The sequence below is a fragment of the Bubalus kerabau genome, chromosome 18 (assembly GCF_029407905.1).
Source record: "Bubalus kerabau isolate K-KA32 ecotype Philippines breed swamp buffalo chromosome 18, PCC_UOA_SB_1v2, whole genome shotgun sequence".
NCBI lineage: Eukaryota > Metazoa > Chordata > Mammalia > Artiodactyla > Bovidae > Bubalus > Bubalus kerabau.
In genome coordinates, this window is record NC_073641.1 from 22,431,063 (window position 1) to 22,458,286 (window position 27,224).

Genomic DNA, 27,224 nt, shown 5'->3' on the forward strand with positions numbered 1-27,224 from the left:
AGAACTACTAAGATTCAACCCACAAAATGGACGTTGATTCTCCCATTTCTCTCTTGGAGGCCTGTGTAGCCTGACTGAGAGCCCCAGCAATGTGCCATGTTCTTCCTTCTCCTCTTCCAGGGCACACAGCTGAGTTCACTGCCTAGCTGCTGCTACTGCTGCTAAGTCACTTCAGTTGTGTCCGACTCTGCGCGACCCCATAGACAGCAGCCCACCAGGCTCCCCCGTCCCTGGGATTCTCCAGGCAAGAACACTGGAGTGGGTTGCCATTTCCTTCTCCAATGCATGCAAGAGAAAAGTGAAAGTGAAGTCGCTCAGTCGTGTCCGACTCTTAGCGACCCCATGGATTGCAGCCCACCAGGCTCCTCTATCCATGGGATTTTCCAGGCTAGAGTACTGGAGTGGGGTGCCATTGCCTTCTCCGTCACTGCCTAGACCTTCTGCAATTAGTTGGGGGTAAATATCTGCACAGTGCAGTGTGGGCAGAGGTGATGCACATCCCACTTCCAGGTCTGTGCATTCTGTCTCTTCTCCATCTGCAGTAACCTTCCAGGCAAGCTGTTGAAGATGCCACATCACAGGATGGAAGGAGGCTGGCCCTGAGCAGTGCTTGGAGCAGGACTTCCCCACCACCCCACCCCTGCGGGGCTGCAGCGGACGGTGACCCACACTGGGCTGGGGAGCAAGCAATCCAGTCTTACTGTGGCAAGGCGTTAAGATTTTGTGGTTTATCTCTTTCAGCGGGTAGTGCTACTACGTTGAGGAACACAGAGGAAAGAAAGGGGGAATGGTGTAAGGTAGAATATTGAGAGGAACACAGTGGCCCTAATTTCACCTTAGTTGAATGTGAGAAGTTCAGGGGCACCCAGGTGTTCAAGATCAGGAGAAGAATGGTTTTCAAGCTTAAGCAAGAGGCTCAGGTTAGCCTTCTTAAATATGGAAATCACTGGCATATAGATATTCTTAGAAATCTAAGAAGTATAAAGGAGCAGTCTTGATGCATATAGTTTGAGAAGCGTAAGGAGAACTCTGGGGGCAACACCAGTATTAAGGTGTGGAAAAGAGCAGAGGGCTCATCAGAAGAGTCTGGGAAAAGAGTGGTGGGGTGGAGAGAGAAAGGAAGAGGCATTTTTTGTTTATTTCCTGCACTATAGCTTATTAGGTTTCAAAAAAAAAAAAATCCTCTAAGGGTCAAACTGGTGCCTGACTGGTTGCATATGACTTATAAATACATTTTGTTTGGTTCATAAAATGTTTTTCAAAATTTAAGTGTATTACCAACATTTAAAAATGCTGACAATTGACACAAAACTTCAGATGAGGGGATTCTTAGGAAAACTGAGGTGTGGCAGCTCTGAACCACCTGCCTATGTGACCCCGATTCTGGGGAGGTGAGAAGTCTGCCGTCTTGCGGGGGGTGGGGGGGTCCTTTCAGTTCCCATCACCTGTCAGCCTTCACAGGATTTTGCTCTGCAAACAATGCTCTAAGTTAGATGGGGAAGAGAGAGTCAAGCCTCAAGGGCTGTTGTGATTCCCCTGCACCAGACAGGAGGGGTCTTCTGCCTGGGCAGCACCTGCAACAGGTAAGAGCACAGGTGGGCTTGCTTTGGCCCTGAGGTTTCATAAAGGAGCACAGACATGTAGCAGAAGCTCCAGGGCCTGGCATTTGGCACTTATCTGTGACCTTAGCCACGGGTATTTTCAGAAGGGCAGTGGAAACCTAAAGCCGAGAGGAGTGAATGAAGATAGGACAGGACGGTGGGCCAGGGTGAACCTCACCACGCTTCCTGTTTCTCCTTCTGCCCCTTTAATTTGCAATACTGTAGCCAGAGGGAATCTTTAACTATGTCAGCTAGTGTCATTCCTCTATTTGAAACCTTCCCCTGAGCTTCTGAGTTTACCCAGAGTCCAGGCCCGCAGTGCACCCCCAAGTCCCTGCGGGCCTGGTCCCCTTGACCTCCCATCCTGTTCCAGTCCCCTCCCCACGCTGCTCCAGCCACCATCTTCTGAGTCACTCCCGACTTGCACTAAGGACACACCCACCCTGGCCCTGGTCCTTCACCGGGCGTGCCCTCTGTTTCGAATGCCGATTTTCCACATGGCTTACTCCTTCACTGCCTTCAGATCTTAGCTCAGTGTCCCCCATTACTGATGGCTCCATAAAGGATCATCTCCACTCCTGCCCTAGTACTCTCTGCCCCATTCCTGCATATTTTTCCCCTAAGGCGTTTGTACACATCTATTTATAACTTGTTTCCTTCATTAGGATGTGATCTGCCTTCCCTCCGTTAAAGGGCAGGAGATTATTTTCTGTTTCCTTGCCCACCACTCTCTCTCTAGCGCTAAGGGCAGTGCCTTACATGCAATAGGTGCTCAGCACATAGCTGCTGGATGACACTGAGCCACAGCCTTCAGTCCATGTGTGGGGGCTGAGGTGTAGAGGATGGAAAGAGACACAGAAGGTGGGGGACATCAGCACTGCAGCTGAATCCTGGGAGAGATGGGGGCAGACAGAACTGGGAGCCTCACTGGAGGGACTGGCCTTAAAAACAGAATTTTCTCTCTTATGTAGGCATGATGGAAGCAAGAATAGGTCCTGATACATGGCTAGGAAGGAAGAGAAACTGACATGTCCAATTATCATTCATCATAAATTCACTCATTCATTTATTGCACCCCTTCTATGTTTGGGGGCTTCATTGGCGGCTGAGATGGTAAAGAATCTGCCTGAAATGCAGGAGATCTGGGTTTGATCCCTGGGTTGGGAAGATCCCCTGGAGGAGGGCATGGCACCCTACTCCTGTATTCTTGCCTGGAGAATCCCTATGGACAGAAGAGCCTGGTAGGTTACAGTCCACGGGGTCACAAAGAGTCAGACACAATTGAGTCTGACTCACACACCCACACACACAGTGTTTGGGGTACTATCTTAGGGACTAGGGGAGCAGAGATGATGCCCTCTATTTTCTCTGTGAGGTAGAAGCAGGGTCAGTAGCTGAGAATGAGGAAAAGGAAGAGAGAGAGGGATTTTGAGGAAAATAAAAGGCTTTGGAACAGCTGCTTCAGGCACTGTAAATAGAAAGTATTTAGGACACGTGAAAGGATTGCTGAGTAGTATGGAGGGCCCAGCTGAGGTTGTCCTGGTGCCAACTGGCACAGGTATCTGATTTCTCCAGCATCATTTGCAGCCTGGGAACAGAAGCGGAGAAAAGCAGATGGTTGGAATAAATTGGTCCTGGGGATTGCTAGGAGGGGGTGTCGTGGGAGGACTGGAGAGTGGGGGAATCAGCCAGTCAGTCTGTAGCCCTGACTTCCCACTGTCACCCCGGGGGCTGCTCACCTGATTTGGAAGAATGGCACTGATTGACAGCTGTGCCCTCTCCCCCCAGGAGTCAGCACTGGCCTCAATCAAGTGTACCCAGCATGGATTACTCCACAAACTGAGTAACAAAATCGCTGATAAATATTCCTGGGGGCTCTTCTCTCATCCCTCCCCATGACTTATCCAAAAGGGGTACCTATCTGGCTTCCATTCTATGATGCTTTGACAGACACTTCTGGCCTACTCTGGTTAGTCCTCACTTATTCAGCTTCTGAAATAGGCAGCTTCAGTCTTTTGAGGCAGGATGACTCTCATCTGATTCCAAGTCCACTTAGGAGAGTCCCCTATGTGAGTTCCCAAGGTTATGCTTCTATTGGGTTGGCCAAAAGTGCGTTCGGATTTTTCCATAAGACCTTACAGAAAAACCTGAACGAACTTTTTTGGCCAACACAAGACTCCAACATCTTCCTGAATACAAGCCTCCATGTGCTGTAATTGTGGCCACTAATTAGCACTAGTATGTGCTCTATTCTGGGCCACACCTATAGCTAGCTAGTCTCCTGGTCCCAGGCTCACCTTGCCTTCACCTCTCCACTTTGACTGTTTACAAAATTCCGTTCACCCTGAGGAGGATGGTGCATCCCACTGTTGGCCTGTCCCTCTTAGGACTTTATCTGAAATCTTTATGATGACGCACTTTCCCAGATGCACAGTATGAATCTGCTGCTCTCTCGGGAGGACCTCTTTGTGTAACTTCCGGAAGTCAGGTGCAAAGCATCCAGTGCTTTCTTCTGCTGGCTGCGCCTCCTTCCTACCTGGGTCTTGACACTCTCACTCTTGGCTTCATGGTCATGTGAATGCATCATCATTTTACTGTCATTTAAAAATATTTTACTTCTTTACTGTCTTTTTATGGCTTTCTATATGCTATTAACTATGACTTCTTTGCCTTATTTGTAAAGTTTGAGCAACTTAGGATTTTTGAGCTGTGAATTCTGAAAATCAGGGGAATGCAAATTTAGATCATTATGTTGGAAGTGAGCCATCCAGATTACTTAGAAATTTCTGGAGTCCTTGGAATGAGTTGGAGTGCGCCTTCATGGGATGCCAGGAAACGAGATAAAACCAAAAGACAAATGCCATGAGCTTGCCTTGTTGCTGTCTTTGTTTTCATGACCATGAAAGGATGAATGGATCCTGGAGAACATTCTGGAGGGACTTGGCTAGAATTGTCCACCCCTGCCCCTAGTGGTTAAAGAAAGCTACTGCATCACCATGGTGCTTTAGTCCCTTCTTGTGGGCCTTTATTAATAAATAGAAATCTCAGCGTTGATTGTCTGCTTTTCTATTCTAATGCAGAGGCCAACTTAGAGAACGATAATCTTTCAAGTGTTCTCTCTACCCTGATCACCACCCAAGCTTCTCCCTGTGACTCTAGTTTACACACCACAATCAAATCTTATTCTTGAAGCACTACTTTGAATCTGTCAACCCTTTTGTTTAAAAACCGTCACTAATTCCCTTTTGTTAAATAAAAACTGTGAGTTTTCCTGATCATGTCATTCAAAGCTGCACTTACCAAACCTCAGCTCACATCATGCTTACTAACGTTCTGTTACCCAACGTGGTCAACATGGCCAAACCTAGAATCATTGTGAGGGAACCATGTCAGGGTGTGAATTCCAGGAGGTGCTGTTTATTAGGTGTTACCAAAGTCCATCACATATCTCTGCTATTTAAGTAGTATTCCATGATTGCTAGTTTCATATTACAAATTTGAGTTTCTTAAAGCTTCGCTTTTCTCTTGATGCTAACAAATAAGATTTTAGTGATTAGCCTTGAGAGCCCAATTCCTCCATTAACATCTTCTAGTAAAAAGAATCTCAGGAAAAAGAGATGCTTCCATTTCCCTTGCCGACACAGATATTTAGACACATTTACATAACGTAGGCTTTTGTGTGTTTGAGCATACATGTGTGTGTGTCTTTCAGAATCCAATCTATTCCCAAACCTTAACCACCTCATATTAATTTTATATAAATGACATAAAGGTCAAAAAATTATTATGGTTAATCATAACTATCTTGCTTAATAAAAAAGAATTTGTTCAAAAACAAACTTTCGGTTTCCAAAGGCGAAACCAAAGGGGAAAGTTGGGGAGGAGGGATAAATTAGGAGTTGGGATTAACATACACACAATACTACATATAGAATAGATAATCAACAAGGACCTAATGTATAATGCAGGGAACTCTATACAGAATTCTGTTACAACCTTTATGGGAAAAGAATCTGCAAAAGAATGGGTATATGTGTGTGAATAACTGGGTCACTTTGCTGTACACCTGAAACTAATACAGTATTGTACATCAATTATACTCCAATATATAATAAAAATTAAATTAAAAAAAAAAAAGAATTCTGAACTTGAGAACAGCCACAAGAGTATCAGTCTTGAACTCTGGCTTACTGTGGAGACTTCTGTAACTACACCATTCTTTTCTGATTTCTGCTACTTGAAAACCTGTCCTTGAAAATGTTATTTATAAAAATAATTACTGAGGACACCTGGACTCCAGAGATGGTCACTAGATCTTGACAATTTTAACTTTTAACTTCTGAAATGCTGACTGTCTAATTGTTTCCTTGTCTATAAAGTTGTTGCTAAATGTTTTTTAAAGGGGCTTCCTTGGTGGCTCAGATGGTACAGAATCTGCCTGGAATGGAGGAGACCCAGGTTTGATCCCTGGGTTGGGAAGATCCCCCAGAGAAGGGAATGGCAACCTACTCCAGTATTTTTGCCTGGAGAATTTCATGGACAGAGGAGCCTGGTGAGCTACAGTCCATGGGATCACAAAGAGTCAGACACAACTGAGCAACTAACACACACACACACACATAATGTTTTTAAAAGATATAAATATTTGTATATTTTTTAGCAACCAAAAGAAGGAGCTTTTTGCATTTTCACTTCTCCTTACATTTATTAAAGAATAATAAGCCTACGATTCTGACAGATTATGTAATAAAACCAAGAGTTTTGAGAAATTTATCTCATTTAAATCACTAGCATTTAGTTAAATATTTATTTCTCCCTTGACAGATTGGAATCTCTTTTAAAGCAGGACCAATTACATATGTATATCTACACTTATATAAATTATTAAATATATATTCATACTTCAACATAATTACTTAGCCAGTATCTAACATTATGCTTTTTTCCAAAAAACAAGTGCTGAGTGATTTTTTTTAGTAGCTTACCCATGATCTTGGTCCTTATGAAGACATGTGCACGTTGCCTAATTGTTCCTGTTAAAGCAGGAGCTGTTCATACCAAACTTGGAAGTCTGGCCCCTATATGGTCAGATCCTATAATAGTGAAACATTTTCATTGCTATAGAGGCCAGATGACATATGCAGCAAAACATTTTTAGTGTTTTATAAAGCACTTAGAGTATTTATTAAATATTTAGGGTCATTCTTCTTTAATTAAAAATGTGGATGTATTCATTATCCTGAGACACGTAGGCTTTTGTGTGTTTGAGCATACATGTGTGTGTGTCTTTCAGAATCCAATCTATTCCCAAACTTTAACCACCTCATATTAATTTTATATAAATGACATAAAGGTCAAAAAATTATTATGGTTAATCATAACAAATATTAGTTATAAACCCACGTTTGGGGTAGGCTGTGGAGTAGGATAAAATTTGTGGCAGCTTTTCTAATTTTACTTCTTTCTGCTAAAGGTTTGAAAAGATCCATGGTCTTGAAAGAAGGAAAACGGTAATACTGGTAAGATGCCTTTTACTAAAGACTTCTTCTTATAATAGGTTCGGGGAACTTTATCTTTTAGAAACATTCAAAAATATGAAACATCTGAGGCAAAGAAGTAGGCCACTTTCAAGAAAATCTGAACTGGATTCAGCCTTGCATCAAGCCCGAAAGAAGATTTTTTTTTTTTTTCTCTTTGTATTTTGTCAGTCGTCCAGAACGAACACTATTCCAAGCTGTTTTGCTGATTATTCAGCTTCTTTGCCAATATCATTTCTGGGTTACAGACAGTGACTTTTTTTCCACTCTGGTTGAGAAAATGATTTGAATAATCCATTAGCAGGGGAGAACACCTAACAGCCTGCTATATTGCACACATCTTATCAATGAGTCATCCATAAGGTATCAGAAAGGGTGGTTCATTAATTAAACATCCTACGCTCACCCCGGGGCAGAACATATTAAAAATTACCATCTTTATTCTTTAATAATATTATTCTGTGTTAGAGTGAATAATTAAATTACATAGAAACAACCTAGCAGAGATAATTACAATTATCATTACATAATGAATAGCAGCATTGTTGTCCATACATTGTATTTTTCTAAAAGCTAGATGTGCCTATTCTTGTTTTCACAGAATGTGATTTTAAGGTATAAGCACATTTTATGTGTGATTTAGCTACTGTTTTTCATTAACACCCTTCAGACTTTCTTATTTTATCAGAAATAATCTGATCAAAATACTTTATATTACTAATATTCCTTGGTGGAGAATATTAACTGTAAATTCATATCTTGAAGAATCATGCAGATGATTAAATTTCTCTCAAAGAAACATGCATAAACTATTTCACCTCTTGGCACAAGTTATATATGAGGATCCTCAGCTACATCCTCATATGACTGAAGAGGCAGTTCATAAAAGCAGAAAGAAATAAAAGGTCCATATCTAATAAAATTATGCACTGGAAGATTAGGTCAGAATTTCAGAAGCTTTCTCAAGTCACATCGAACTCTGACAATGCCTCTTTTTGGTTGTTGCTGAAAATGTGGCTGTCTGGATTGTCTTTATTCATTTATTATTTTTTAACATTTTAAAAATGTAGACCATTTTAAAAGTCTTCATTGAATTTGTTACAATGTTGCATCTATTGTTCATGTTCTGGTTTTTTGGCCCGTGAGGCATATGGGAACTTAGCTCCCCAACCAGGGATTGAACCTGCGCTCCCTGTGTTGGAAGGCACAGTCCTAACCCCTGGATCACCAAGAAGTCCCTTGGATCCTCTTGATTTTTTAAAGCAGATTGTTTCCCAATGTCATTTACTTTCCCAGAGAAGAGCATGAGGAAGAGAGCAGGGTGTGTTCAGCACCCTCTCTTGAGTCTGTGCTAGGAAGGACCAGTGTGCACAAGCTTCAGGGTTTTAATGCTGGTGATCCCTTGCATACATCTCTAACCCTGACCTCTCTCCTAAGCCCCACACTCAAATATCTAACTGCCAATTCAACACTGCTGCTTGGATGTCTGGTGGAAATTGCAAATATGAGCAATCAAAAATATATCCCATACACTGCTACCTCAACCCTCTTCTGATTCTCACTGCTGCCCAAAGCCGACCTCTTGAAGTCTACCCCCCAACTTACTGCCACCATCATCTGCCCTGGAGCTCAGGATCCAAACTCAGGAGCCACTCATGGTTCCTCTTGCTCTATTCTGTCATCGTGATATCCTGCCTGGTTCATTTCAGAATCTGTTCTAAATCTGCTTGCTGTCCCTTCCCCCAAGGCCATTGCTTAGCCCGTGTGGACATCACATCTTACACAGACTGTGGTCTCAGCCTCTTCAGGGGTCTCTGGGTTTCCTTTCTTGGGCTCCCACACTCTAAGCTCTACATGGCAGTGGGAGGGATCTTATCAAAATGCAAGCATTAGGACACTACCTCAGCCTCTTGTAACACACAGAAGAGCCACGGCCTAAGAAGCCCTCTGAACCAGATGCTGTACCTCTAACACTCTTGCTCTTGCCCTCTGGGCCCCAGCCACCCAGGCCTTCTAGTCCCTTCTGGACTCAGCAGGCTCCTGGCTGCAGTTCTCCCACTTGCTGTTCCCTCCTTTGCCTGGAAAGCTCCTCCAGCCCTAGACAGTCTTCACGTGGTCAGCTTCTTGTCATTCACACCTCCCCTTGACTGCTACTTCTCCACCTAGTAGGCACTTACAAATTTTATGTGAAATGAATGACTAGATCCTAAGGTATGAAAATGCAGTAAATGCATTCCTAAAATCAGATTCTGACAAAATGGAATTTACTCAGTGGTGCCATCAATGTTACAGGGCAAGAAGTACCCAGATCAAGAATCTTCCTTTTTTTTTTTTTTTTTTGAGTACCTAGGTAACTGGGCGTGCTGCCTGCTCAGTCCATAACTCTTCCCCATGTCCTACAGGCCTCAAAGTCATGTGCATGACCGGTTGCTGCCTCCACAATGACCTCTCCCCCTGCCACCCTGCCCCTTACCCCTCTACTCCAGTCACAGCCTCTTCTTGCTGTTCCTACAGGCTTATTGCATACATTTCAGGCTTGGAGGTTTTGCACTAATCCTTCTTTCCATTCAGAGTTCAGCTTCAAAATCAGTTCTTCAAAGAGGCATGCCTGACCACTGAGGCTAAAGCAGCCTCTCACATTATTATAACTTAATTCTCTGCATAGCCCTTGTCACTGGTATTTTTCTTGTTTATTTTCTTCCCTTACCACCAGGCCATAAATTTCAGTGTCTCTCTTCTTTCTACTGTATCCCCAGGGCCTGGAATAATGTCTGGCAAATAGTAGGTGATTAATAAATATTTGGTGAGTATGAATATGACCTTAACTAATTTGGTGCCTTGAAGCCACTGAGTTCATAAGAAGTACTATTTGAAATATTAGCCCAATGCTTATCTCTCCCACCCCAAGTCTCCTATTGATTTGTAAAGTGATGCGTCTTTTTCTGCATAAAAATATTCCTCTTTCAACTCAAACTTCTCTATAGACTCTCTCTCACAGTTGTAGTATAGTATGATTTCTCTTTTTCTTTGAAATGAGCAAGGGCTATATTTTATTTATCTGTTTGCAGCACAGAGCAGAGTGTCTGACACACAGCAGGTGCTCAATAAATATTTATTGAAAGAATGAATGAATGAAAAAAAAAGCATGTAGAATAAAGCTAAGGATCTGCTGGCTGGGTGCCCACTAGAACTGTAGAACCGGATAAAGCTAGATGGCTTGGCAAAGGCTCAGCCCACCTTTCTTAGCTGAGAATTAGCGAGCTACTTTGGCCTGACTTCTGAGATCTGGCTGCCTGCAGCTCTTCTATTCACTAGAAAACTGCATACCTTCTTTACAAAGTGTTGGTCTGTTGTGAAGACATCACAGATAACCTGGCTTTCTCTTCAGCCAGCAGCATCAGCAGTGTTTAGCTTTCTCTGAAATCCAGAGCACTTGTTGGATTTCCAGGGCAAAGTTCTGAAAGCTCCTGTCCTGTGTCTCCTCCCAGGTTTTGTGGTCCTATGTTCATGCATCAGATTCAGAGATGCTGTCCTCAGTCCTCTGAAGTCTACTCCCTACCTCTTCCTCACACCCTGTGGAACCTAGGCCCCTCACCTGGATGTTGGGAATCAGCTCCTGCCTGTGTCTCCTGGCTGGATATCAACTTGTACATCATAGCCTGCACTAGTGTGTACAGCCTAACAGGTATGTCTTATTGCCTTTGTACCTTTGCACTAAGCCATTATCTAGTCTGAAGGCTCTGACTATATCTTAAGCTGAGCTATGTTTACTTCCTAGACTCTGAACCCCACAAATAATTTCTGGTTCATAGAGGAGCTCTGGCATCACGTTCATAATAACAACAACCCCTTCTTCTAACACTGCCAGAACATCTGGATATTCCATCTCCTCAGTTGATCATTTGCTGCCTTGGATTTGGCATTAATCTTCGCATAGTTCCATCTGGCACTATTGGATAGCTTTGTCTCTGGACTCTTGCCTTGGACCTACAGTCTTATTTATGCACTTTATTTCAGTTTCATCTTTTGCTGTCATGTTCATCCGTAAGTGGCTGATTAGATCAATGCTAGCTGATGTATCACAGAGTGAAATATTGTATGACCATGAAAAGGATGATGTCAATTAAGAAAGATTGGCATGGAAAGATCCCCACAGTGTATTTTTGAATAATAATAATATCAGGTTGCAAAATAATATGTTCAGTATCATTCCATTCACATTAAATTATACAGCTCTCTAAAAAGAGAAGCATGGAATTTTTTTCAAGAAATATCAATGGAGGTAAGATTACAAGCATCTGTGCTTTCTTCTTTATCCATGATGATGAATTATTTACACTTTCCAAAATGAATATGTGCTCTCTTTCTAAATAGACAATCCAACTAAAAAGAGGAAAGAAAGACAGCCTTATGGTAGGGAACTTTTACACGACCATTTCTTCTTTGATCTGCAGTAAAGCAAGTGGAAGGAAAACGTTAGCTGAGGGAGGTGGAGATGGAAAAGCCAGTGATAGTCTAATAGTCCAGGCCTCCAAAGGCAGTCTCTGGGCCTGATCCCACTGTAGGAGCAGAAGGTGCTGGCTGAATGCATTTACTGTGCCTAGCAAGTTAGGGGTCTGTTCACTATTAACTTTACTTCCCCCAAACAGTACATAATCTGTCATTTTTAAAAACAGATTATCTTTTTTTTTTCACTTTTAAAAGTTGGTTTTCTTGACAGTTTTGAAGAGAGTCAACTGAATTTCGAAATACAGTATTTCAAAAGTATATTTTATCCAAAAAAGTTAGTGCTTGAAAATAGTAGCTATGATATGCATTGGAAAAAGAAATTCTTAAGGCCAGTGTTCTCCTTAACACTTCTTTCTATTAGGAAAAAGGTCATAACAGATAATAGGAAGTGTTGAAAAGAGAAATAGTTGATAAAACCACTCCATGGAAATATTCACTCTGAAAGCCCCCAACATAGGTACACAGCAGCTGCTTTCTAAATGTCATGGCCCGGCTGCACATACCGCCCTGCATTCTGACCTACAGACCTTGACCATGGCCACACGGGATGGAGGTTAGATCCAGAGACATCTTCAGGAAGCTAGGCCTTTGTAAATTTACACAGAGGGGAGAGTCCTGGTCCTCAGGCTGAAGGAGAAACTGAAGGGGACTTTCCTCTTTTCTGAAGTTTGACACTTCTTTTCTATATCTATACAGTACACATTTAGGGCTTTTCTAGTGGCTCAGATGATATTTAAAAAAAAAAATCTGCCTGCAATACAGGGGGAGCTGGTTCAATCCCTGGGTTGGGAAGATCCCCTGGAGAAGGAAATGGCAACCAATTCCAGTATTCATGCTTGGAGAATCCCATGGACAGAGGAGCCTGGTGGGCTGCAGTCCATGGGATCAAAGAGTCAGACGTGACTGAGCAACTGAGGATGCACACACTACATTACACATTTATGAGCTGGGTTCTACCAAGGGATCTAAAAGTTTGATGCTTGCCAAAAAAAAAAGCTGATTTATTTTAATACTCCCCAATGCTATTTTTTCTTACTTTTAAAAGAATTAATTAAAAATAAAAGCTTATCCAATTAGAGGAACATGACCACACCTGGGATAAGCTTGGCAAGGCTCCCTGAGGATGAGTAAGAATTAGCAGAGCTGGGTGCAGCCCCTGCAGCTCCTGACTTCCCATCCCTTGTTCTTCTGCTCTGTCACCCTGTCCCACAGGAATTTCCCGACACTCCCATATGTCCTGTTAGGATGCCACCAGCCATTTCTCCCTGCATTGGCATATTCGTTCTGCTGTATTTCTTTTCCCGCTTCTCTAAATCATTGTGCTTTCATTTCTAAATCATAGGAACGCAAATTTTTATTCAATGTCTATCTTATGAACTTGAGAGATGGGAACTTCTTCAGTAAAAGCTGAAACAGAGCGATAATCCCGCAGAATGTGCAAAAGCTTGGTCATCTGTTCCTTTGCAACAGCCTGCAAACTCTCATCATATGGGTTGGATGACACCACCAGGAGGGCAGGGAGACTGCTTGGAAAGAGCCAAACCTACTTATCTAGTGCTGGAAGGCTGGTTTCAGTATGGGGCCAGATTCTGTTTCCCATTGTTTTAATACCTATGGGGGAGGTGCTTTGGTGAAAATGCACTTTTAGAGATCTTCCTTTCAAAGAATCATATTGCTGGAGGTGGTTAACAAGCATCTAATATCACTCTATGATTCATCAAAGAGAAAAATGAAGCATAATCTTTCAGACTTGCCTAAGTTTACAATAAAGCAGAACTGGGGCTTGATGCCAAGGTAGCCTTAAATGGATTATCAGATTCAAAGGCCTAAGTACAGATACGTTTTAGTCATAATATTTATAATGTGGGTTCTCTGGGTCTACCATTTTATCTGTTTTCTCCTTGTTATTCCCCATCCCACCCCCCACCAACTCTTTAGTTTCTTAACACAAGTTGTTCCAAATACAGAGGAAGCCAACCTCAGCTTAGTTAAAATATCAACCTTTTATCAGTTATAATAAAAGGTTTTATAGAAGCAGATGGTAAACCTAGAGACAAGAGGAGATAATGAGCCAATTTAATTTTTAAAATGTATCTTAGTTTCCATAATTAGTTGCAAAGAGTCTGACAAGACTTAGCCACTGAACAACAGATAGCAAATTAGATGTAGATACACAAACTTTTGGAGACGGCAATGGCAACCCACTCCAGTACTCTTGCCTGGAAAATCCCATGGACAGAAGAGCCTGGTAGGCTGCAGTCCATGAGGTCGCGAAGAGTCAGACACGACTGAGCGACTTCACTTTCACTTTTCACTTTCATGCACTGGAGAAGGAAATGGCAACCCACTCCAGTGTTCTTGCCTGGAGAATCCCAGGGACGGGGGAGCCTTGGTGGGCTGCCGTCTATGGGGTCGCACAGAGTCGGACACGACTGAAGTGACTTAGCAGCAGTAGCAGCAGCAGCATACAAACTTTTAATGTGCTTCAAACTTTAAGTAAGAATAACTGAATAAATATAATTTAATGAGAACAGACATAAAATGTAGTTAATGCTGATAGACTGTTGTCATTGGAGGTATATTCTGTATATTCATGATATGTTATAACCACATTTCAGCAACATATAGTCAACAAAAGTATTGGGTTGGCCAAAATGTTCATTTCTGTAACATGTTACAGAAAAACCCAGATGAATTTTTTGGCCAACCCAATAATATATCAAGATTTACTAATTTGATTTGTAAAATCCATTTTGTGTTTTAATGGATAACTCTGCATTATCTACAGTATACCCTTTTGGGTTATCCGATTCTAGTTCTTCTCAATGTCTTTGAGCTAATTTGCAACTCTTTGTAAATGTAAGTATCTGACTGTGAGCTCAGTCCTACCTGGTAGTGATTTAACTGACCTCTTCCCTCTTGTGGGACAAACAGCTATGTTCCCTTTTGCAACTCATCTCACCATTGTTTACCTCCATATAAATTCATGCTTTTCTGACTTTTCCTTTGAAACAGTTATAACACCTGCTTACTTCGCTCATATGAGTAAAATAACTTTTTCAGAATGCATTCACTTTACATCTGTCTAAAAGTCAAGACTATACCTTTTGCTGAAAATCATTTAACAGGTACTAAATAAGAAGTATTTATATTGTAGTTTCCTTAGAAGGCTAGTTATTGGTAGGAAAAATCCATCAAAAGGATAAATAAATAGTGATGAAAAGTAAAAATAAAATATTTTCCATTAAGGAAGGCAATTTGACACAATTATGAACTAAATTTTAGGAAGGAAAGAAACCTTATGAAATATCTTGTACCTTTAAATCTGCCAAGAATAAAGTGATAACAGCAGGTTTAAGAAAGTAACAGCCACTGTCTTGATCTCAGCTGTTTGATATGGGAGCCTTCAGCCACAAAAGGCGACTGGGGTTTCCCAGTCGCCAAACTGAGATGTACTGTACATGGAAATGAACACTGGAGTTTGGAGATTTCATACAAAAAAAGTGTAAAATATCTCAATCATAATCTTGATATTGTTTACATGTTGAAATGGTAATATCTTAGATAACTTGCATTAAATATAAGACTTTAAAAATTAATTTTACATAGTTCTTTTTGCTATTAAAAAGTGACTGAGAGGGAATTAAAAATTAGTTATGTGGCTACCGGAAAGTTCTGGTAAAGAGAATTAAACTGTAAATTTAATATTTTACTGGATATTATTGCCATATTCTTGGGGTACAATATCTATGCAGGAGAAAAGCAAGAAGAAAGGTCATAAATTTAAGAACAGTTACCTGGGAATTCATACAAAATTAATATGCTTCTTCTGTGAACAATCACATAACATTTGGTTGTCATCGCTTATGATATATAAAGACAGAAAAGATCATGAAACAGCTGCCTGCAGTAAACAGTTCAAAGATCAATAGGTGTATATTTAGTTTTGTTGTACCTTTTGTCCTTGATGGAAAGCAAGTAAAATGTGAAGTTGTGTGTGTGTCTATATGTGTGTGTGTGGGTAGGTGGGTCAAAGTTTCAGGTTTCCATGAAGAAATGACAAGAGCTGAGCATTCAAAATGAAGAAGGAGGTACAAGCTTGGTTAATCTTTCTAGAGATATGATTGGTTATCTTGGAAACAGTTTAAATTCTTTATCAAACAAGATCCTGAAATTTTTTTTTTTTTTAGCACAAGTAGTATATGGATTTAAGCTGTTTATCATTCCAAAATGACAAACAGTGTTTGTGAGTATTGCAAATACCTACATTAATGAATTGCATAATTTTCATTTGTAATGGAAGAACAAGTTGTATGACTATCAAGTTAAAATCATGACTGTGAGAGATAAATGGAACTTTTTCAGGGACTTAACTTTGATATATTTTTACTAAAAGAAAATATTACACTTTTTTTCTGATTAAAAATAATAAACATTTAAGTATTCAATCAACATATAAGAAATAAAGCAGAACGTAACCTCTGCTCTCAGACCCACTCCCTTTGTCAGAGATGTTCACAATTAGCAGTTTGGTGTGTATCCTTCTAAATGTGTTCTTGCCGTGTGTGTGTGTGTGTGCATATGTGCGAAAGAGAGAGGAGAGGGGGAGAATGGGATCATGTAACTCACATTGTTATATAAACTGCTCTGTAAATGCATACATAATGTTTTTCTTTGGAAAATTAAGATATATAAGTAATACTCATCTCTCTAAAGACTCTTCACTGACAGTCTCCCCTGCCTGTGGTACTAAGTACTGGGCCTGTTGTACTGGTGGTGGTAGACACGTGTCCTTTCCATGTCTCTGGTAACTAAATTGCAAGCTCCTTGAGGGCAGAATCAAGCTGTACTTGGATGAGCCATGGCATCTAGCACAGAGCTAGGTCCATGATGGGCTCTCAAGTATATTTTGTCAATAACAGATTATTTCCTGTGAATATTAACCAGTTATACAATATCCTGAACACCATACAAGAAGGGGAAACAGGCAAATTTCTTGGTTAATAATTGCTCACATCCCAGCAGGAGTGCTAAGTCTAGGCTTCTGGCACCCCATTCTTGACACTCAAAATTTCTGAAAGGAGCCTTAGAGAGCATCAGTGGGTCACTGTGCCGAGGTGCTTTACATATAGTGACCGTTTCATTCTTACAATAACCTTGTAACGTAGGTACTTTTGAAATTCCCATTTTACAATGAGGAATCTGATGCAAAGCGTTAAGTAGTGGCACTGGGAACTAAATCCAAGCGTCTAACTTCAGGACTCGCACTTTCAACCCCTATTGTTATACTGAGGAGGTTATAAACCAAAAGTTTCATGACTTTTCCATATAGTCATGGTGGATGACAAGCTAAATTTTTCATACAAATAAACACCAACATCTTATTGACACACAAGTCCACTGTGCATTTATCTTGATAACGATGCCCTTTATCCTACTCATAAAGATGCACATTCCTCACAGCAAAGAGAGTGGCAAGGAAGCTGAGTGGGCATGTCCCAAGTAAAGGGTCGGGGGCTGGGAGTCAGGATGGGCTAGGTCTCTGGTCTAGGTCAGGAACCCTTGCCTTGGATTCCCCATGCAGCTTCTATTAGTTCCACTCTAGCAGTGATACTTTTAATAACAAAGAGCAGCGCTTGAATGCATTGCTACTCTGTGGCCTAATTTTCATCATCTAAATTTGCCATCATGTACTTTATGCTCTTTTAAGCTAAATGACTTATCACTAATTAATCAGGACTGTGATGCTAAATTTTGACCACAAAGGGCGGACCAAAGCCAAGTCACCTGGCTTTCAGTTAATTGGAAAAATTAAATGGATGAGTGAAGTCAGTTCTTCCAGGTATAAATAATGTGTTTTACAACCCATCTATTTACAGGCATCAGCAGAAATAGTTTAATAGCAGCAGGCTCTACGACTGTTCTATCCTCCTCTTCAATATGTAGCTACAGCAAGTGTCAAGTTGACAGTACAGAAAGTAGAATCAAATATGCTAAATATTATAAGGAAATTTATGTTGAATTTTATCAAGGTTATCTTTACTTCTGAGGACAAACTCTCTCTCATGCATGTACGCACTGCCTCTTAGCAAAATAGTTACTGAGTATCTACCATGTGCCAGGCACTGGGCGTGTAGGGGGGAACTAGGGAATCGGGGTGTCTGATGTGTCATGGCAATGCTACCCATGCCACCTGGATGCAGGGAATAGCTGGTGGTCTCTGGCTAACTTGTACCATTAAATATGGGCTTCACTTCCTGCCTACTTGCCCTGCCCCCACCATGTCTGGGCTGGAATTCTCTTGCATAACCTCCCCCGGGGCCCCGTGCTTAGCGCTGTGGTTACACCTGTCATAGAACCTTGCCTACTTACTTGTTTGTATCCTTCATTGGAATCTTCATTCCCCTGAGAAGAGGCACTGTTTTGTCCATCATTGTTTTCTGTGACCTGGCACATAGTGCATTCTTACTAAATGTCTGTTAAATGTTTGCTGTAGGTGGTATTATTTTGTGTAAACTCTCTTGGTTTGGCTATGTGTTCATTTTCTTTTTATTGGAGTATAATTGCTTACAATGCTGTGTTAGCTTCTGCTGTACAACAAAGTGAATCAGCTATGTGTGTATATTTCCATATATTCCCTTCTTCTAGAACCTCCCTTACACCTTCCCCTGCCCCTTCTCACCCTCTAGGTCTTTGCAGAGCACTGAGCTGAACTCCCTGCCCTCCAGCGGCTTCCTGCTAGCTAGCTATCCTACACATGGTGCTGTATAGTATATATGTCAATACTACTTTCCCAATTGGTCCCACCCCCCAGCCCCCCATTGTATTCACATGTCCGTTATCTACATCTGCATCGTAATTCCTGCCTTGCAAGTAGATTCATCTGTACCACTTTTCTGGATTCCATATATATGTGTTAATAGATGATATTTCTCTTTCCGACTTACTTCACTCTGTATGACAGGCTCTAGGTCCATCTGCATCACTACAAATGACCCAGGTTCATTATTTTTATGGCTGAGTAATATTCCATTGTATCTATGTACCACACTATTTGGTCGTTTTTTGTGTTGTGGTATAAAATTACTGATGTGCAGTCACAGTTGGGAAATTTCTAATCGAAAGGCTGCACCTACAAAGGGTGCTACAGTAGAAGTATGCTCCAGTCCTCCTTGGGAGGCTGCTGCAAATAAGCTAGAAGATCATGGAAAAGCAAAAGAAGAGAAAAAGAAGAGAAAAATGCACTGAACATCCGCCCAGAGAAACACCACTCAAACATTCATGAGAAACCATTATGAAGCTGTCCTCCTACCATTCTATTTAATCATGGCTAGCCTCTGTGTTTGGAGAAGGCAATGGCAACCCACTCCAGTACTCTTGCCTGGAAAATCCCATGGATGGAGGAGCTGGTCGGCTGCAGTCCATGGGGTCACTAAGAGTCAGACACGACTGAGCGACTTGACTTTCACTTTTCACTTTCATGCATTGGAGAAGGAAATGGCAACCCGTTCCAGTGTTCTTGCCTGGAGAATCCCAGGGACGGGGGAGCCTGGTGGGCTGTCGTCTCTGGGGTCGCACAGAGTCGGACACGACTGAAGCGACTTAGCAGCAGCAGCAGCAGCAGCAGCAGCCTCTGTGTTACCTTGGGAATCATCCTCTATCCTAGCTCCTGTTTTTCTGTTTTCTTTTTTCTCTCACAGCCTTTTTCAGAACCAGTAACTCTTTTGATACCTTACTTATTATGTACTTATTTGTTGATATCTCCTCCTTTGACTCCCTGAGGGTAGGGACTCAGTACCCTCAAGATCTAGGACAGTTCTCAACATGTCGGTGTTTGATAGACAAGTCATTCTAGACTGTAGCTGTCTTCAAACTTCTGGATATACTTACAGGCACAATATATCTGTAAAAAAATGGGGAAGTATGGTTGCATCTATGTTTTGCTCCCAGTTGCATCACCACAATGTATCAGAGTGCCTTGCCTACTATAGACACTCAATAAATAATCACTGAATAAATGAGTAAATAAACCATTCAATTAAAATTCTATTTCCAGTTTATAAACCATTGGGAAAACTGGAATTCATAGGTCCATACTGATGATAAACAGATACATAAATAAATAAATGGGAGAATTTTGCTTCAAGTAGAATATTGAGAGCTGGTGGCAGATGTGGAAGAAGTGCTGAAATTGGAAAATCTTAATTTTGTACATATTTTATTAAAGATTGGATCAGGCAAGAGGCATCAATGGATGCTAAACCTAGAGGGAAATCTTGATGAGGAATTAGCTATTAGCATGGCTTTAAAGTGCCTCCCAACAGACAGCTTATTAGTTATGGGGGAGAAAATTAAACAGTAATTATCTAGTGGAGAAATCAAAAAACACTCGACTGGCTGATTAGAGTCAACATCACCATAGAGGGACAGATGCACTTGGTGTCCCTCCAGATGTGATAGCCTGAGAGGGACACAACATCACCTGTGCAGTGTTCCAGACAAGAACATTTAACCTGAGCGTGATCACGAGGGGCTATCAGGCAAGTGAGGGATGTGCTATTTCAAAATGGGGAGAGGTGGCGATACTCTGGTATCTCCAAAACATCAATATTAGAAAAGACAAAGAAAGGCTGCAGAACTTAGCCATGTTGAAAGAGGTTAAAGACACGTGGCAAACAAATGTGCTCCCTGCCCCTAGACCGGATCTTCTGCCGGAGCGGAGAATGTTATAAAGCAGTGGACCCTAACCTTTTTGGCACCAAGGACTGGTTTCATGGAAGACAATTTTTCCGCAGACCAGGAGCAGCGAGGTTTGGGGATGATTCAAGGGCACTGTGTTCATTGTGTACTTCATTTCTGTTGTTTTTACAGCAGCTCCACCTCAGATCACCAGGCATTAGATCCCAGAGCTTGGGGACCCCTGGTGGGATCAACTGATAAAAACTAAAAAGATAGGCTAGATGAGAGAATTCTATCAATGTTAAATGTGTTTATGGTTTTAGGAAACATGTACACTGATGTTTGGGGTAAAGGGCCATGAAATATGTAACATACCTCCAGTTCCTCTAGAATAAAATTATATGTATAATAAAATGTACATAATGCATATGGAGAGGAAGAGCCAGAGAGAGAAAGAGTGCATACAAATCACAGAGCCAACCATGTAAAATGTTAACAAGTGATTCTAGGTTAAGGGTATATGAGTGTATGGGTGTTCTTTGTACTATTTTTATATTTACAAATTATCCATGATTGAAATTATTTCCAAACAAAAAGCTAAAAAATAAAAGAGGTAAAAATGTATCAAAATGTATCAATAATTACAAAAAATAAAAATTATTTCATTAACTACTTGTATAGGTTTTAATATTTCATGGGTTGATGAATACCACATTAATCTGAATGATAAATTCATAAACCTTATTTTGCATGCTAGAAATGGTTTAACTTCAAAAAGGAAAGTATAATAAAATCAGCTATAATGGAAAGTTTGCATACTAATGCACACTACTCAGAAGTCCCCATACTCAGCAGTTCTTTGGGTTCCAAAATGCTTGCCCACTGGGAATTTTCAGTCTGGAAGCCTCCCCTGCCTGACAGAAGCATCACCGAGGAGAAGCAGGAGCCCTGGCAGTAGGCATTCCCCTCCCCAAACACCGCATTATCCAGATGCCCCCAGCTCCTCCCGCCCACCCTGTCTGCTCTCAATCCTGACATCCAGTGCCGTCTGGCCTGGCAGCAGCCCAGGAGATACGGCCACTTCAGTGGTCAGACACGCAATTACTCGGAGTGACTTACAGTTCATAACTGTACCCTAAACACGAACATCATTTCACCATGCACAACACACAGAGTGTATCCTGCCCCGAGGAACAGCAATCTATGTTAGAGGAAAACAAATAGCCAGATTAAAGGGAAATGTTAATTGGAAGTAGCCAATTAAGTTTTTATTATGTCAGATTAGTTCAGGCTTACAACCACATTAAATCAGGACATCAAAAGGCATGGCCCTGGAATAATAAGTTAGAAACCAGCACTGTCTCTCAGTTGCTCTGCAAATTATTCTCCTGTGCCCTTCTGTTATCCTCAGGAATACAGCCCTCTTTGTCACAGCCTTGTGTGGCTGCCATTTGGGGGTGGGGGTTGTTGTATAAGTGATCAGAGAATGATTTCCAGTCAATAACATGTCAGCTGTCTCAGCTCCAATTTTATGTCTTATATTCAGTATGTTGAAGCCAATCTGATTTTTTTATCACTTTTTTTTTTCTTCTTTTTTTTGGTTTCCCTGCCCATGTTGCTTGGAATTTAACTTGGGCTGACAAAAAAGGTTTTATTGATTTATGTAGGAGCGAGAGAGAGTGTGAGGCGCGGAGAGAGAGCAACAGAGGGAAATGCCAAGAAAACACACAAGCAGATTTAGATTTAGCATGCTGGATGATGCTGGGTGACCCAAGATGGAGGTGGCCACAGGCAGGGCTCAGTGTAACAAATATTACATAGAATGTATGTCATTTCTTATTCTGGATTTTGTGCTTTAGTTGCTTGTCTTTCAAGAAGGAATACAGTGTTAATGCATTCAACATGATATAAACAATAATATTTCTGGTTCCTCTGCTGCTGTCTCTCCTTGAGGCTGGCACAGTTGTATGAACATTTGTCCTGTTTATCCTTGGCCTGGGGTAATTACCACCATCAGTGTGTTGGGGAGGGGGTAGTGTATGTTGCCAGACACCCCCCCCCCGACTCCAGACAAAGATTCTCTCTGCTTTGTATCTCCTGACTAGATTGGCTGAATGTGACCCTGACCCTGACCTCTTTTCACTTCGGCAAGCATTTTTCTAACATATGCCATGTGGAAGGCACCTGAGTTGGGAAAGGCTGAACCAGAAATCATAATAAGACATAAGACTTAGTCCTATAATAAAAAGCTTGCCTCCCTGACAGTGTTATCTAGATCACAATTGTTAAATTGCTTTGCTTACATAAATTATTTAGCATGTTTCTACGAGATCTTTGTTAATAACATGGACAGTATAATAATTGTGTTGTTAAGTCCAAGTCCCAGCCAGGGAGAAATAGAGTATATTGTACATTTCACTCGGCATAGCACAGAGATGAGAATTAACCCTGTAGATGCCAGCTTTTAATCTTTCATGATGGAAGGCTTCCCCAAATAGCTTGCACATGATTTCCTCTCTCAGATGGAAGAATCTACTTGTCCCAGTTCTACATACCCCCTCCCCCAACCTCTAGCCCTCCCCCTCCCTCCCCAGACAGCTGGAATCCAGCATCTGACACATTTTGGCCCACTGGTGTTGGCTAGCAATTATTCTTCCCCTCTCTTGAACAAAGAAAATAAAACCTTTCAATGCTGAAACATGTAAAGGGCTACAGTCTGGGGAGTAGTCTGTGCTCCCTTCCCCGGCATCCATCTGTCCATCAGCCCCATGATGACCGGTGCATCCATGACCGACCATCACCACTGCTCTTCTTCATTCTGTTTCTTCAGTCCTTGTCTCTTATCACTCCCCGCCCTGCTTCTGGTCTTGATGCCTTCTCGGTACAGGGTCAGTCAGTGGCCTCGGCCTTTTGCTTCTCTGCCCGGGTACACCAGACACTAAACTAACCCTCATAGCATCTCTCTGCTCAGCCTCAGTTCTCCCAAATGCTGCCCCTTCCAGATGCTCAGAAGTCCCCTTCCTGCCTTAAAAGCAACTGGAGGTGCGGGGGAGAGTTGGAGGTATAGGATTATTTCTGGATCTGAATAATTTCAGGAAAGCTAGAGGTTCTGGAAAACTAGATAATGGGTAGTAGAGGGTTTACTCTATTTATAAATGGATGAGAACACTATTTTTAAGAAATGGCTGCTTAAAATCCATGATTCAGGAATCAGGAAAAGCATGTGAGATCTCTTTCCTTAAAAAAAAAAATCTTGCTTCTTTTGAGTCAGAAAAAGTTAATTCTATAGTTCAGTTAAAAGATGCCTCTACAGAGATCAAAATGATAGTCCCCACTACTTTCCTTCACACATTTTAAAATAAATTCAGGCTTCAGGAGAAGGAAATGGCAACCCACTCCAGTATTCTTGCCTGGAGAATCCCATGGACAGAGGAGCCTGGCAGGCTACAGTCCATGGGGTTAGAAGAGTCAGACACAACTTAAAAGACTAAACCACCAGAGAAAAACTACCCTCGATTTGGCAGCAAGTGACAACTGTCCTTAAGATTTCTTTTTTTTTCCCCCTGATAGAAAAAGAAAACACTTGGAAAATGAAAATAATAAATTTTCTATTCAAATATAAAAAAAAAAAAAAAAAAAGATGCCTCTACAGAGATCAAAATGAAAGTCCCCACTACTTTCCTTCACACATTTTAAAATAAATTCAGGCTTCAGACAGGACACCCACCTTAGCAGATAATTATTTTCCTTCAGCAGCAAAACATCAGGCTTCAAATAACTAATTGATTCAATGAATATTTATGAATCTTGGAGGAAGTTTAAGCAGGCTCAAAACACCCTATTAACCATTTTTCTAATAGGAATGTCATTTTTTTTTTAATGATCCCTTTTCACTCTTTAAGGTTCAAGTTAAACCTGACCCTGCCTGGGATCCTAAAATAATGGCTCTCTCATCTCAACTGACATGAGGCATTTAGCCTCATTCCTTACATGGAGTTAAGTCATCAACAACTATTTTCAGATTGGGAGTGAATTTCCATAATTTAATCTTTTGAGAAGCTGGTATATGATTACATTATTCAAGTAACATACTATATTTTAAATTGATGAATAAATCTGCATTTTAGGTAGTTGCGGACGAATAAAGTTGAGCAAAATCGAGTAAGGGGAATTTCAGTGCTTATACTTTTCCCCAAAGCTGTAATATCTCTTTCTTTTTTCACTTCACTAAATAGCTGGAGAAAGTCCATCAGCAATCAGTTCCCATTTGGAATCAACCAAAAGAGATAACTATTGAGAATTCTCATTGATTGGAATCACTGCTGGTACCTCAGAAAACCTTGAGGATTAAGGGTTTAAGATGAACATATGCAAATGTTCAGCATAGACTACATGTCTCTTCCTTTGCAAACATCTTTTTTTCCCCTGCAGTTGATTCAATGAGTTTCCTGCACTGTGATTCTGAACCCTTTTTATCCAAGACAATCACAGATCTTTTCTTAGATCACAGATCTTTATGGATCACTGGGGGCTGATACCAAGGTCTTTTCTTAGAACTGAATTGCAGTTCTATTAAGTTATAGCAGTAGTATTCTGTGAACGGGGTCATTATTTCTTCTGCTAGGGATACTGCTAAGTTGACAGATTTGTTGCTAAATATTTACAGAATAAGGGAAATAGAAAGTTATTAAGTAGGCTAAAGAGGTGATTTCAGTATGGAGTTATCTTGAATTTCACTTTCAAGCCCTAGTCTGAGTTAAAGTGGGTTTTTTTTTCCTTCAAACTTTGAATTAATTTTATTACCAATTTAGGAAAAGTCTAGAGTTCTAAATACACTTAACATTTCCCTGAGTCAGAAATCAAAGTAATTATACTGAGCCTGCAAGCCGATTTCCACATTTACTTTCACAATTTATTATGCTTAACTCTGCTACTTTGTTTTGAAGTGTAGCTAAAATGGCAATGTTCAAGAGGCTTCGAATTAAGGAAAATCAATAATTACACCTCTGACCTACATTTAAATCATTAGTACACAGTTCTATTTAAAAATATGTAAATAGCATGTTTAATTCAGCATTCTGAGAAACAATTAAATATTTCACAAATACAAGTCAAGTGAGTCAAATAAGCTCTTCATTCATATACTATATGTAATGCCAGAAAGTCTCTCTCCTCTTCCTCATAAACCCCCATTTATGGCTCCTGTTCAAACCTTTTGCCTTAGTCTATCTTGTGTTCTGCTCCCTGACCTCCTCTCAGCCTCCCTGACCTCCTCTCAGCCTCCCTGACTTAGCTCTATAACTACTCCTTCAGTGAGCTATTTTGCTGGTTGTAATTCATGTTTGCTTTGCCAACAAAGGTCCATCTAGTCAAAGCTACGGTTTTTCCGATAGTCATGTATGGATGTGAGAGTTGGACTATAAAGAAAGCTGAGTGTCGAAGAAATGATGCTTTTGAACTGTGGTGTTGGAGAAGGCTCTTGAGAGTCACTTGGACTGCAAGGACAATCCAACCAGTCCATCCTAAAGGATATCAGTCCTGAGTATTCATTGGAAGGACTGATGCTGAAGCTGAAACTCCAGTATTTTGGCTACCTGATGGGAAGAACTGACCCATTGGAAAAGACACTGATGATGGGAAAGATTGAGGGCAGGAGGAGAAGGGGACGACATTGTTGGATAGCATCACTGACTCAATGGACATGAGTTTGAGTAAACTCTGGGACTTGGTGATGGACAGGGAGGCCCGTCGTGCTGCAGTCCATGGGGTCACAGAGTCGGACAGGACTGAACAACTGAACTGAACTCAACTCATGTTTGATACCAAGAGCCATTCAAAAAATGTTTATCGAGTGCCTACTATGTGTCTTCAGGAACTGTCTGGCAACTGGAGATATGGTGGTGAACAAAATAGACACTCCTCAATTCTATCTTAGGCTTCCTGTCTCAACTATGACCTTTTAGTGGACCTGAAAACATGATGCTGGTCAAGATCTATATGTGATGGCACCAGTTTTTATTTTTATAAGCAAAGCACTGTTTCCAAATATAACCTAGTTTTAAATTTTGGTTTTAAAAATGAAACCATGAGTTATAATGAGCTGCACAAGGTAAAAAGTGAAAGTTTCACAATCTGATTATGAAGACACTACTGACTGAGGAAATAATTTCCATATATATTAAAAGAACCCAGAATGAAATCTGACACCCAGCTGATTGTTTTCGAGAGTCAGAGACCTAATTTCTCTTTTCTTTTTCAAAGTCTTTATAACCTAAAATTTTCAATGTTTTCTAAGAAACATTTCTTGAGTCTTTGTATCCACTACAAATAATTGCTGAATACAACTTTTCACCAGCTCATCCTTGAATCGAGTTACTGACATTTAAAGAAAGGACTCAAGGCCAAGCAATGATTCAAATATGTATAATGCATCTATTTTCCAATATCTGAAATAGAGTTACAAATTATAAGGAAATGTCTTTCTTTGAAGCATTCACAGTAACAAGAAGTAAGAAGCACCAACTGTATAGCTTACTGTTTCCTTTTTTTCCTAAATCTTTCTATTCTTGTTCATTCTATCAGTTTTCAATCTTCTGGCCTTTGGAAATCAGTCCCTTGCCAGAGTGAAAACTGTATAAAGCTGAGAAGAAAAACAGAAGGCTGACACTGAGGAGCTTGCTCTATCATACATAAAACTGATCATAAAGCACCAGGGGATAACATTGTGTGATACAAGTTAAAAATAGAAGACTAGAGTCATGGAACAGAATACAGATGCTTGGAATGCAGCTAAGCCTACAAGTTTAATAAATTACAATACTGGGACTTCCTTAGTGATCCAGTCACTAAAACTGTACACGACCAATGTAAGGGGCTAGGGCTGATCCCTGGCCAGGGA

At 40.9% G+C, this 27,224-nt stretch overlaps 1 protein-coding gene and 1 long non-coding RNA gene across 9 annotated transcripts in view; one reads left to right on the top strand and one right to left on the bottom strand.

The window, feature by feature from the left end:
* The window catches only part of RAB3C (RAB3C, member RAS oncogene family), a 296,374-nt gene that overhangs the window by 90,935 nt on the left and 178,215 nt on the right, over nucleotides 1-27,224 (bottom strand). The window lies entirely within an intron of this gene.
* On the top strand, nucleotides 1,017-11,359 carry LOC129633269 (uncharacterized). Its single transcript, XR_008704989.1, has 5 exons — nucleotides 1,017-1,583; nucleotides 6,004-6,153; nucleotides 7,075-7,120; nucleotides 10,627-10,823; nucleotides 10,917-11,359. It is a non-coding gene; the product is annotated as an uncharacterized LOC129633269 (long non-coding RNA).